General features: G+C 48.2%; 1 long non-coding RNA gene across 1 annotated transcript; it reads right to left on the bottom strand.

Annotated features, from left to right (window-relative positions):
- Positions 1-7,631: 7,631 nt before the first annotated feature.
- Positions 7,632-13,762, bottom strand: LOC137324115 (uncharacterized). Its single transcript, XR_010963497.1, has 3 exons — positions 13,168-13,762; positions 12,817-12,991; positions 7,632-7,984 (listed from the first exon to the last, which is right to left on the bottom strand). It is a non-coding gene; the product is annotated as an uncharacterized lncRNA (long non-coding RNA).
- Between the last annotated feature and the right edge of the window lie 527 nt (positions 13,763-14,289).

Below are 14,289 nucleotides of genomic sequence, written 5' to 3' on the forward strand. Positions count from 1 at the left end.
ATTAACAGTCACTTGGACAAGTGTGGATTAATTAAGGAAAACCAGTACGGATTTGTTAAAGGCAAATCATGTTGAGCTAACTTGAGTGAGTTTTTTGAAGAGATAACAGAGGGGGTCGATGAGAGCAATGCGGTTGATGTGATGGACTTCCAAAAGGCGAATGATAAAGTGCCGAATAATAGACTTGTCATCAAAGATGAAGCCCATGGAAAAAGGGAGCAGTGGCAGCATGGATATGAAATTGGCTAATAACAGGAAACAGAGAGTAGTGGTGAACGGTTGTTTCTCGGACTGGAGGGAGGTGTACAGTGGTGTTCCCCAGGGGGTCGGTACTCGGACCACTGCTTTTCTTGATATATATTAATGACTTGGACTTGGGTGTACAGGGCACAATTTCAAAATTTGCAGATGACACAAAACTTGGAAGGGTAGTGAACAGTGAGGAGGATAGTGACAGACTTCAAAAGGACATAGACGGGCTGGTGGAATGGGCGGACACATCGCAGATGAAATTCAATGCAGAAAAGTGTGAAGTGATACATTTTGATAGGAAGAATGAGGAGAGACAATGTAAACTAGAGGATACACTTCTAAAAGGGTTGCAGGAACAGAGAGATCTGGGGGTATGTGTGCACAAATCATTGAAGGCGGTAGGGCAGGTTGAGAAAGTGGTTAAAAAAGCATACAGGATCCTGGGCTTTATAAATAGAGGCATAGAGTACAAAAGCATGGAAGTCATGATGAACCTTAAAAAACACTGGTTCAGCCGCAACTGGAGTATTGTGTCCAGTTCTGGGCACCGCGCTTTAGGAAGGATGTGAAGGCCTTAGAGAGGGTGCAGAAGAGATTTACTTGAATGATTCCAGGGATGAGGGACTTTAGTTACACGAATAGACTGGAGAAGCTGGGGTTGTTCTCCTTGGGACAGAGACGGTTGCGAGGAGATTTGATGGAGGTATTCAAAATGATGAAGGGTCTAGACAGAGTAGATAGAGAGAAACCGTTCCCATTGGCGGAAGGATCAAGAACCAGAGGACACAGATTTAAGGTGATTGACAAAAGGACCAAAGGTGACATGAGGAAAAACTTTTTCACACTGTGAGTGGTTAGGATCTGGAATGCACTGCCCGAGGGGGTGGTGGAGGCAGATTCAATCGTTGTTTTCAAAAGGCAACTGGGTAAGTACTTGAAGGGAAAAAAATTTGCAGGGCTACGGGGTTAGGGCAGGGGAGTGGGACTAGCTGGATTGCTCTTACAGAGAGCCGGCACAGACTCGATGGGCCAAATGGCATTCTTTTATGCTGTAACCATTCTATGATTCTACGATATTGACCTTACAGGGAGTGCAGCTCAGATTTATTAGAATGATACCTGGACTCCAAGGGTTAAATTATGACGAGAGATTTATTTTTTATTCGTTCATGGGATGTGGGCGCCACTGGCAAGGCCAACATTTATTGCACTTCCCTAATTGCCCTTGAGAAGGTGGTGGTGAGCCGCCTCCTTGAACCGCTGCAGTCCGTGTGGTGAAGGTTCTCCCACAGTGCTGTTAGGAAGGGAGTTCCAGGATTTTGACCCAGCGACGATGAAGCAACGGCGATATATTTCCAAGTCGGGATGGTGTGTGACTTGGAGGGGAATGTGCAGGTGGTGTTGTTCCCATGTGCCTGCTGCCCTTGTCCTTCTAGGTGGTAGAGGTCGCAGGTTTGGGAGGTGCTGTCGAGGAAGCCTTGGCGAGTTGTTGCAGTGCATCTTGTGGATGGTACACACTGCAGCCACTGTGCGCCGGTGGTGAAGGGAGTGAATGTTTAGGGTGGTGGATGGGGTGCCAATCAAGTGGGCTGCTTTGTCCTGGATGGTGTCGAGCTTCTTGAGTGTTGATGGAGCTGCACTCATCCAGGCAAGTGGAGAGTATTCCATCACACTCCTGACTTGTGCCTTGTAGATGGTGGAAAGGCTTTGGGGAGTCAGGACGTGAGTCACTTGCCGCAGAATACCCAGCCTATTACCTGCTCTTATAGCCACAGTATTTATGTGGCTGGTCCAGTTAAGTTTCTGGCCAGTGGTGACCCCCAGGATATTGATGGTGGAGGATTCGGTGATGGTAATGCCGTTGAATGTCAAGGGGAGGTGGTTCGACTCTCTCTTGTTGGAGATGGTCATTGCCTGGCACTTGTCTGGCGTGAATGTTACTTGCCACTTATCAGCCCAAGCCTGGATGTTGTCCAGGTCATGCTTCATGTGGGCACGGACTGCTTCATTATCTGAGGGGTTGCGAATATAACTGAACACTGTGCAATCATCAGCGAACATCCCCATTTCTGACCTTATGATGGAGGGAAGGTCATTGATGAAGCAGCTGAAGATGGTTGGGCCTAGGACATTGCCCTGAGGAACTCCCGCAGCAATGTCCTGGGGCTGAGATGATTGGCCTCCAACAACCACTACCGTCTTCCTTTGTGCTTGGTATGACTCCAGCCACTGGACAGATTTCCCCCTGATTTCCTTTGACTTCAATTTTACTAGGGCTCCTTGTTGCCACACTCGGTCAAATGCTGCCTTGATGTCAAAGGCAGTCACTCTCATCTCACCTCTGGATTTCAGCTCTTTTGTCCATGTTTGGACCAAGGTTGTAATGAGGTCTGGAGCCGAGTGGTCCTGGCGGAACCCAAACTGCGCATCGGTGAGCAGGTTATTGGTGAGTAAGTGCCGCTTGATAGCACTGTCGACGACACCTTCCATCACTTTGCTGATGATTGAGAGTGGACTGATGGGGCGGTAATTGGCCGGATTGGATTTGTCCTGCTTTTTGTGGACAGGACATACCTGGGCAATTTTCCACATTGTCGGGTGGATGCCAGTGTTGTAACAGTCACACCAGACAAGTGCCAGGCAATGACCATCTCCAACAAGAGAGAGTCGAACAGCTTGGCTAGAGGCGCAGCTAATTCTGGAGATTACACCAACTAGGGTTGTATTCCCTGGAATTTAGAAGATTAATGGGTGATTTGATCAAAGTTTTCACGATATTAAGGGGAACTGATAGGGTAGATAGAGAGAAACTATTTCCGCTGGTTGGGGAGTCCAGGACTAGGGGACATCGCCTCAAAATTAGAGTCAGGACTATCAGGAGTGAAGTTGGGAAACACTTCTACACGCAAAGGGTGGTAGAAGTTTGGAACTCTCCTCCGCAAACAGCAGTTGATGCTAGCTCAATTGTTCATTTTAAATCTGAGATTGATAGATTTTTGTTAACCAAAGGTATTAAGGGATATGGGGTTAGGTCACAGAACAGCCATGATCTCATTGAATGGCGGAACAGGCTTGAGGGGCTAAATGGCCTACTCCTGTTCCTAGGTTCCTATGTTCCTAACTCCCAGGGGCGTCTCTTCCTCCAACGTAGACAAAAACAAGCCGACTCATCGCTGGAATACGGGCAGATTACAGTGGGGCAGAGGACAGACACTTCAACACATGGGGGTCAAAGCTCTATTGTGTGGCCTTAATAACAAACACGTTAATGTAGCTGTGTGAATTCTTTTTTAACGATAGCGTTTACAGTTTACTTTAAAGGGATTAACGGTAGTGTAGTGGCATTTACTGGACTAGTAATCCAGGGAATGTGAGTTCAAATCCCACCATGGCAATTTGAATTCAGTTTACAAAATTTGGAAATATAAAGCTGGTATCAGTAAAAGTGACCATGAAGCTGTCGGATTGTCATAAAAACCCAACCGGTTCACTAATGTTCTTTAGGGAAGGAAACCTGCCGTCCTTACCCGATCTGGGCCTATATGTGACTCCAGTCCCTCACCAACATGGTTGACGCTTAACTGCCCTCTGAAGTGGCTCAGCGAGCACAGTTGTATTAAACCACTGCAAAGAATAATCTGAACTCCCTCCATAACAGCACTGTGGGAGAACCTTCATCACACGGACTGCAGCGGTTCAAGAAGGCGGCTCACCACCACCTTCTCAAGGGCAATTAGGGATGGGCAATAAATGTCAGCCTTCCCGTGAACGAGTGGGAAAAGATCTTCCATAGAGGGGGTATAGGATAAATGCATTAAGATGATAACAGGGGTTTTAGTTATGAGAGCTGAGAGAAACTGGCGCTCTATTCATTCGGTTAAGAGAAGATCTATTTGAACTGTTCAAAATTATAAGGAGTTTTTTTTATTTGTTCACGGGATGTGGGCGTCGCTGGCGAGGCCAGCATTTATTGCCCATCCCTAATCGCCCTTGAGAAGGTGGTGGTGAGCTGCTTTCTTGAACCACTGCAGTCCGTGTGGTGAAGGTTCTCCCACAGTGCTGTTAGGAAGGGAGTTCCAGGATTTTGACCCAGCGACAACGAAGGAACGGAGATATATTTCCAAGTCGGGATGGTGTGTGACTTGGAGGGGAACGTGCAGGTGGTGTTGTTCCCATGTGCCTGCTGCTCTTGTCCTTTTAGGTGGTAGAGGTTGCGGGAGGTGCTGTCGAAGAAATCTTGGTGAGTTGCTGCAGTGCATCCTGTGGATGGTCCACACTGCAGCCACGGTGCGCCGGTGGTGAAGGGAGTGAATGTTTAGGGTGGTGGATGGGGTGCCAATCAAGCGGGCTGCTTTGTCCTGGATGGTGTTGAGCTTCTTGAGTGTTGTTGGAGCTGCACTCATCCAGGCAAGTGGAGAGTATTCCATCACACTCCTGACTTGTGCCTTGTAGATGGTGGAAAGGCTTTGGGGAGTCAGGAGGTGAGTCACTCGCCGCAGAATACCCAGCCTCTGACCTGCTCTCGTAGCCACAGTATTTATATGGCTGGTCCAGTTAAGTTTCTGACCCCCAGGATGTTGATGTTGGGGGATTCGGCGATGGTAATGCCGTTGAATGTGGTTAGACTCTCTCTTGTTGGAGATGGTCATTGCCTGCCACTTGTCTGGCGCAAATGTTACTTATTTGATAAGGTAAATAGAGAAAAAAATATTTCCACTGGTCAGCGAGTTAGTAACTAAAGGGCATAAATTTAAGATTATCAGCAAAAGAATGAGGGAAGAGGCTCAGAGAATTAACTTCGTACTCAGAGGGTTGTTAGGATATGGAATTCTCGGTCCAACACAACAGGGACGTGGGTAAATTTGTGAATAAAAAATCAAAAGGATATTGGGAGAGGACAGCAGAATATGACTAAGGGGAAAGCTCTTTCAAAGAGCCTGCACAGGCACGATGGGCCAAATGTCCTCCTTCTGTGTTGTATGATTCAATGATTCATTAATATAGGGGACAGCGGAGTTTCCTGCGAGTTCATGAGCGGGTTTCATTATTAAATTTACTCAGTAAGATATCAACCCAATAAAGTGGGGCAACAGAGTCTAAAGGTGAATCATCCATTGTCCTCCGAGCAGCAAATACGGAGCGGCACAGGAGAAAGTCGCAGGACCAGATCACACATCAAACCGGTACATGGCCTAGGAGAGGAAGTGCAGCTAAATAGTATATTGGAACGAACATGGGGGAGTAGTTGGCACAATGGGTTAGCACAGGTTTATCATCACCAAAAGAACGAAGGGAGTGATTAGGAGAAATTTCAAGATAAGATCTAGCTGAATGGCCTCCTTCTGTGCCGTAAATTTCTATGATTCTATGATAGAGCCTTTCATGACCCGAGGATGTCCCAAAGCGCTTCACAGCCAATGAAGTAATTTTGATGTGTAGTCACTGTTGTAATGTAGGAAACACAGCAGTCAATTTGCGCACAGCAAGATCCCACAAACAGCAATGAGATAATGACCAGATAATCTGCTTTTTTGGCAATATTGGTTGAGGGATAAATATTGGTCAGGACACCGGGGACAACTCCTCTGCTCTTTTTCGAAGTAGTGCCATGGGATCTTTTACGTCCACCTGAGAGGGCAGACAGGACCTCGGTTTAACGTCCCATCTGAAAGACCGCATCTCTGACAGTGCAGCGCTGCCCCAGTCCTGTACTGGGAGTGTCAGCCTGGATTATGTGATCAAGTCTCTGGAGTGGAGCTCGAACACACGACCTTCTGACTCAGGGGGCAAGAGTGCAGGCACTGAGCCACAGCTGACACCAAGAGGGATAAGCTACACCACGCCACTGATAATTATAAACAAGGTATAACTGTCATTAGACGAAACCTTAGCTTGATGAGCCTAGGCCTTTATGGGTCACATGGCATAGCTCACTCCCCCGGTGATATCTTTATAACGGTGTTGCATGATCCCATACACACTGTGTCTCCTGTGCCATGCACTGCTGCGGACTGTGTGCTGCGAATTATTGCCTGAACGTTATAAATCGAATTTCCATTCACCCTCCCCTTGTTCGAAGTGAGGACGTTTGAGACTTTGTGGTACCCAAGGACTTTCGCAGTTTGGAGGCAGAGAGCAAATCAAGTGAACTCGGCTCCTCGAACCGCACAATCTGGGGACGAGCATCCAGCATCACATTTTTAAAGAAATATCAGCTGTTATATCAAATGTTCGGTAGGAAACAACAACAACTTGCATTTATATAGCGCCTTTAATGTACTGAAACGTCCAATGAGCTTCGCGGGAGCGATTATCAAACAAAATTTGACACCGAGCCACATAAGGAGATATTAGGACAGGTGACCAAAAGCTTGGTCAAAGAGGTAGGTTTTAAGGAGCGTCTTAAAGGAGGAGAGAGAGGCGGAGAGGTTTAGAGAGGAAATTCAGAGCTTAGGGCCCAGGCAGCTGAAGGCACGGCCGCCAATGGTGCAGCGATAAAAATCAGAAATGTGCAAGAGGCCAGAACTGGAGGAACGCAGAGATCTCGGGGGGTTATAGGGCTGAAGGAGGCTACAGAGATAGGGAGGGGCAATGGCTGCGGAGGGGTTTGAACACGAGGATGAGAATTTTAAAATCGAGGCGTACCTTGACTGGGAGCCAGTGTAGGTCAGCGAGCACAGGGGTGATGGGTGAACGGGACTTGGTGCGAGTTAGGATACGGGCAGCAGAGTTTTGGATGACCTCAAGTTTATGGAGGGTGGAAGATGGGAGGCTGGTCAGGAGAGCATTGGAATAGTCGAGTCTGTACAAACCATTTTATATTTAGCTGGAGACGTGCTGGTTAACCAAATCTAACCGCGAGGAAAGTAGGGGGCGGAGGGATGTTATCTGAATGGTGTCAAAACTGTGCAGAAAATTTACTGTTTATGGAAAAAAGGCAGCATAGCAAGTTCCTGTTAAGTAATCTTTTTTTGTTTAATTTTTAGCGCCATATATTTATCCAGATTTCACAGTCAGGTGTTAGAAAGTTTTCTTTTAACTGCTTGTTCCGGTTTCATGTACATGTTGAATTGGACAAACAAAGAAAAATATTTAAAGACCGAGGTAATCATACCACAGCCCCCCGATAGCCCGTGCCACCGATTTGGCTCAATGCCAATCTTTTCACCAACTATCCCACCCACAGGCCCCTCCTCAATCTTTTGGAATACAGTTGGCAAAAAGGGAAAAGGTGACAGGGAAGAAAGATCAGCCCCCTCCCCTCCCTTTTTGATTTTCAGTTTATTTTTACTTCAGCGTTGTGTTTATAACAACAACTACTTGCGTTCATATAGCGTCTTTAACGTAGAGAAAGTCCCAAGGAGAGTAGGGATAAGAGTTATTTATTTTTTAATTAGTTACAGCGGTACATGCCCATTAGTGCCTGCTTCAAGTGACAGGAGATGTGAGTTATACTGTTGGCTCCACCTCGCTCACCAGCACCCAAATTCCAGTTACATTTTAAACTTCGATCAGTGTTGATTCAATGTGGGAATCTTGACACTGCAGTTATTTTACGGAGATCCTTTCTGTTGACACAAAACTGGCACATAAGTTGTGACAATCTTCCATTTCTTAAGACACAGTTACACAACCAGTGTGAGGATTCAGCTTTGCTTCCTTAATTATGCAGACAAATCCTGGTTTTTCCCTCTATCTTTAACACCAGTCAACACCACAATTCTTGCGTCACCTACAGACAAATTGGAAGAGTATTAAAATAAAATACAACAACTTCCCTTTATATATCGCCTTTAACGTAGTAAAACGTCCCGTGGTGCTTCACAGGAGCGATTATCAAACCAAAAATTGACATCGAGCCAGAGGAGGAGACAATAGGACAGGTGACCAAAAGCTTGGTCACAGAGGTAGGTTTTAAGGAGTGTCTTGGTACCTCGGCCATTCCCTCTGCCTCCACAAGACGATCTCCTTTCTGGTCCTGAATCAGCTTCCTTTGACTATCCTTTTACTCTTTATATGTTTAGAAAAGACTTTAATGTTACCCGCTAATCTTTTCTCATAACACTTCCTTTGCCCCTCTTATTTCCTTTTGCAGGTTCCCCTCTGCACTTTCTGTACTCTGCTTGATTCCATCCCGAATTATGAATCTGATATTTATCATAAGCCTCCTTTTTCTGTTTCATTTCAATCTCAATATCTTTAGTCATCCGGGGAGCTCTAACTTTGGATCCCTTCCTTTCCCCCTCATAGGAATGTGTCTGGTCTGTGCCCGAACTATCTCCTCCTTGAAGGCCTCCCATTGCCCATTTACTGTGTTACCTGTGTTTCCAATCCACCTGGGCCAGATCCCCTTTCAACTCATTGTTAATTGAAATATGCAGGGTGGGTATAACGTGGGAATCCCACTCCCAACTGGTGCTCCACTGCTGGGAAGGAGGGAAGTTCTTTGGCGCTGCAGCAGTTAATGGGAGTGTGCCGCTTATAGGCTCAAAGCACAGGAATCTGGTGAATCTGTGCTGCACCCCCTCCAAGGCCAATATATCCTTCCTGAGATACAGTACCCAGAACTGAATGCAGTGTGTCCAGATGGGGTCTAACCAGAGCTCTGTACAGCTGTAACATAACTTCCACCCCTTTGTATTCCAGCTCCTTTGAGATGAAGGCTAACATTCCATTAGTCTTTTAAATTATTTTTGGTACCTGTCCAGTAGTTTTTAGTGATTTCTGTACTTGGACCCGTAAATCTCTCTGCTCTTCCACAGTTCCATTTAGAAAATACTCTGATCTTTCTTCCTTAGATCCAAAGTGGATGACCTCACACAGTTTCCCACATTGAACTCCATCTGCCACAGTTTTGCCCACTCACTTAATTTATCTATGTCTCTTTGCAACTTTCTGCTCCCGTCTACACTATTTACCCCGCGGGCCACCTAACTTAGTGTCGTCAGCAAACTTGGATACACAGCTCTCTGTTCCTTCATCCGAATCATTTCTAAATATAGTGAAAAGCTGAGGCCCCAGTACAGGTCCCTGGGGACACCACTAGTCACATCCTCCAGTTGGAGTACATACCCATTGGGGTCGATTTTCGGATGGCCGAGCGGGCGCGTTCGTGGCGGGGGGGGGGGGGACTGCTAAAATTGGGGATTCCCGGGTTCCCCAATGACGCGCTTAGATGCGCGCGCAGCCCCCGCATGCGGGACTCCCACCGGCAATTAAAGCCGGCGGGATCCCATTTAAACCAATTAATTACATAGTTCAGGTCGTTTGCAGACCAGATTGGGAGGATATTTTAAGAGGGGCGGGATTTTCATCTCAACTGAGCGTGTTTCCCGTACTGGGGGAAACACTCCCAGTTGAAATGGACGTGTTGCAGCCACCAGCCTGTGGGAGCTGCAAAGGTCCATTTGACAGGTGGGGCGGGGGGAGACCCTCACTCATTGCAGGAGGCCACTCTGTCACTTTGGACAAAGTTTGGCCTCCACCACCCTCCTCCTGACACAAAAATTCACAAACTTGCACACTTACCCTGGTGCGCAGACACATTTACCTACCTTGCGGACCCCCTCAAACGTACATCTTCCGGATGGGGGCCGCTGTAGCTGCAGTCATGACCTCTTCGGAGGACGAGCAGCATCACCAGCTTTGCCGTCCACCTCTGACATGTGGAGCTCCACAATATAGTGCTGTAACACATCCACCTGCACAGCAAGAGGGAGGGCAACCGCAGAGAGAGATGCGTCGCAGAAGGCATTACCCTCGCCACAGGGTCGTCAGACCGAGGCTCAGCTTCCTGGACCTCTCTGAGCAGCAGTGCACACGGAGGCTCAGAGTCACTCGACATGTAGTCGTGGACATCTACAGCCTCCTTCATGCCGAGCTGCTCCCGGCTGGCCCGAGCACCATCTTCTTACCTGTCGCTGTCAAAGTCACCACTGCCCTCAACAACTACTCCTCCGCATCCTTCCAGGGTGCCACTGGGGACATCGCCGACGTCTCTCAGTCTTCTGCACAAAAGAGCCCTACAAATATACCTACACCCACTCTGCGGTGACACAATGGGTGGCATCAGGTGTGAGTCTTTATGGTGATCCTCAGGAAAGGGAATTATTGCACAAACTAGACAAGATTTGCAAAGACGTGGCAGTAGTGGTGATAACAAATTTTAATGTGCTTGGCAAAACAAACAAAACTAAATGAAAAACATGACATTCTGTCATACATCCTTGTACATCCCCTTTGTGCTCACAAAACCTTAGCCTTACGTTTACGGGAACCCCTATGTGGTGCTACCCCTGTGGCTTCAGCAGAGGTAGTGGCAGGTTGCTCTTGTCCATGCCCTGACCGATGAAATGCTTTGCACGGACACCCTCTGGGTTTCGGTGCCCGTGAGGGCCCCTCCAAAGACTGCTCCACCTGCACCTGTGCAGGAGCAGACTCGGCCACCTGGAGAGGAGGCAGCATTGTGGGTACTGGTTGAGAGGGGGGCAACGGGTGAGACGTGGGAGAGCTTTGAGTGGCGTCCCCACTTCCATGTCCCCTTTCACCATCATTCCTCTCCTGGCCCAGGCCCACATCACTCCTTCCACCCTACTGGATGACAGTTTGGAGGACTTGTGTGAAGCCTTGGAAGGCCAGTTGTAAGATATCTGTCAGCCTGTTTAAGGCGGCAGAATGTTGCTCACCCTGAATCCGAACGGCCGTTGTCAGGGCCTGAATGGACTCATTGTTGAGCCGTGCTTGACGCTCGAGGGAGGCTAGCCTTCCCTCCATCGCAGACATTCCCGCACTTACCCGTGACACTATCTCAGAGATGCCCTCACATCCCTGCGACAGTATCTCGGAGATCCCCTCCTGTACCTGTGCCACCATTCCACTCATGCAGGAGTTGGACTCCTCCATCCTCTGCGCAATTGTGGAGAGTGCGCGTGGCACCTGTTCCAGTACCTCGGCAATGTGCTGCTGGCCCTCGATGACTCTTCTTTTCATGGCTGGCCCCCAGGGTTCAGCATCTGGGTCCAGCTGAGCAGAGCCTGGAGAAGAGTGCTCCCACCGAAGCGGACTCTCCGGGTCTGCTCGTGCTCACATGTGCGTGGTGACTCACCATGTGCAAGCCCAACTAACTGAGGACGGGGATCCACCGAGGTGTGTGTATCTGCGCTGGTGGATGGCTGGCTCAGATCTGACGATACCCCCTCAGAGGCCGGCAGATCCTCTGAGAAATCACCCTCCGCAGTCATGGCGGTCGCAGATGGCCCTGCAAAAGAACAGAAAGCAATATTAAGCATGTGGACAGATGTTGAGGTGCTGCAGATGCCAAGTGATGTTAAGATCATTCGCTATCATGAGTGCTGAGTGTTAGATTTCTGTCACCAGCCGTTTGTGAGCTCCCAGTCTCGGCATCCACCATGGACAGGCACTCCAGCGTCCGGCTTATTTCCAATGCCTGCTGCTCCGCGTCCGTTAGGACACCTGGTGTGGCGGGCCCCCTCCGGTCCTTGCCCTCTCCCGGGCATTCTGGCATCTCTTCTCCTATCAAGGCAAAACACAGAGAGGCGTGATTGAGTGATGGTTGCATGGTGACCTGCTGCATGCATTGGTGTGGGTGGAGGTGACCGTGAGGGAGTTGCATGGGAGGGTGCGTGTGAGACACAGCCATGAGATTGTATGAGGATTGGGTTGCGTGGTAGTGTTCGAATGGGGACAGGGGCGGTGAGTACGTGCAGGCAAGGTGAGGATGATAGTCGAGTGAATGTGAGGAGTGATGCGAGAGCGTTGTGGTGGCAGTGCAGAAGGAGTTGTGTAGTGGTGGTGGTGATGTGGAAGACGGAGTGTGGGAGAATGCGTAAGTATACTCAGTTTGGCTGACCTGGTTAGGTGATTAAAGCCCTTCCTGCACTGGACCCAGGTTCGGCACACATTGCCACTGCTAGTGACCTCCTCGGCCACCTCCAGCCAGGCCTTCTTGGTGGCGGAGGGAGGCCACCTCCTCCCATCCGATGGAAAAAACGTTTCCCTCACCCCATCGAGCAGCACCTGGAGTGAGGAGTCAGAGAACCTTGGGGCAGCCTTGCCTCTGGCCTGCTCCATTCTATTATTTTGGTTCTTTGCTGCAGGAGGAGCATTGAAGGACTGCCCCTTTAAATAGGGCTCCTCCAGCCGACAGCCTGTGATGCGGGTGCGCAGTGCGCCCGCTGCGCAGGTCTGCAGCGGGAAACCCGGAAGCACGCGTAAGTACATTCAATTAGGCTGCGATCGCGTGCGGAGCACCCCGATTTCACTGGGCGCGTTACCCACGCGCCGAGTCGACTCCCCGCTGCCAACCTGCCTCCCTCCTAACATCGGGCCCATTATCCTACTCTCTGTCTCCTAGCTCCTGACCAATTCCCTACCCAGGTCAATATGTTGCCTCCAATTCCATGCGTTTCCATTTTTGCTATTATGTGGAACCTTTACAAATGCTTTCTGGAAGTCCATATAAATAACATCCTTAGACAATCCCTTATCCACCATATTAGTAACCTCCTCAAAAAAATTCAACAAGGTTAGTTAGACATGACTTACCCTTTACAAATCAACGCTGGCTCGCTCTGATTAGTTCATATTTGTCCAGGCGCTCAGTCACTCTGCTCCTAATAAGACATTCGACTAACAGGTCTATATTTTCCCGGTTTCTCTCTCTCATCCTTCTTAAATAATGGAGTGACATTGGCAATTTTCCAATCCAAGAGGACAATTCCTGAATCAAGAGAGTTTTTGGAAGATCATGACTGGACCATCTACAATTTCCTCACCTACTTCTTTTAATTTAATGGAGTGGAAACCATCAGGTCCTGGAGATTTGTCTATCTTTAATCTCATTATTTCCTTCATTACCATTTTTTAAACTTATGTTAAATCTAGTACGTTCCTCACCGTGATTTATTTTTACTTTTCCTTGGATCTCTGGTTCTTTATTCTCATCCTCTACTGTGACGATGGATACAAAGTAGGTATTTAGCAAGTCTGCCATTTCCTTATTTCCAATTACAGTATCATCTGCGTCTGTCTTTAAGGGGCCCACATTACTCTTCGCCGCCCTCTTTCTTTTAATATATTTGTAAAAACTTTTAGTGTTATCCTTGTTATCCCTCGCAAGTTTTTTCTTGTATTTCGTTCTTGCAACTCTTACCACTTTCTTTGTATCCCTCAGCTGTTCTTTACATCTCCCCCAGTCCGCGGGATCTCCACTATCTTTGCATCTCTTAATCCCCACTACTCTCCTCCTTTCTACTTCCTCTCCTCCTCTTTCCCTATCAAATTCCTTCCTGCCCCTCTATCTGTTTAGTAGCCCTTCTTTCCAAATTCCTCTTATTCAATCTCTTTTCCTTCCTCTTTCCACTCTCCTTTCTCCTATCTTCCTTTCCCCTCCTTCTCTTCCTATCTACTGTTTCCTTTCTCCTTCACCTATCTCCTCTTCCTTCCTTTCACCATTTCTCCTATCCCCTCTTTCCTGTCTTCTCTCTCCTCTCCTCCCTCTTCCCCTCCTTGTATCCATTTTTCTTTCCTCTCTCCTCTCCCTTTCCTCCTCTCCTATTCCCTCTTTCCACTGTCCTCTCTCCTTTTTCTCTATCCCATTTCCTCCCTCTTCTCTCTCTGAATCACGTTCCTCTATGCTCCTATTCACTAGATCCTCAATCCTCCCTCCCTCCCTCTTTCCCCTTTCTATTTCCCCACTCCAATCTCCTCTACCCCTCTTCCTCTTCTTGCCTTCTATCTAACCCCTCTTTCTTCTCTCCCTCTTTCGCTGCCTTCTCTGATTAACCTCTTCTTATCCCTCTGTTTCTTCCCTCTTCCCATCTGCCTCCGCCCTCCCTCTCCTTTTGATATCACCTTCTTATTCCTCTTCCTATCCCGTCTGGTCTAACTCCCATCCTACCCACTCACATCCTCCGTTTTTCTCTGCTCCTCCCTCCTCCGCCTAGCCTCATATCCTTTCCCCTCTGTCCCCATTCCCTCTATCCTATCTCCTTTCTCCCTCCTATCCCATCTCTACCC

The sequence above is a fragment of the Heptranchias perlo genome, chromosome 8, assembly GCF_035084215.1.
Source record: "Heptranchias perlo isolate sHepPer1 chromosome 8, sHepPer1.hap1, whole genome shotgun sequence".
Classification (NCBI taxonomy): Eukaryota; Metazoa; Chordata; class Chondrichthyes; order Hexanchiformes; family Hexanchidae; genus Heptranchias; species Heptranchias perlo.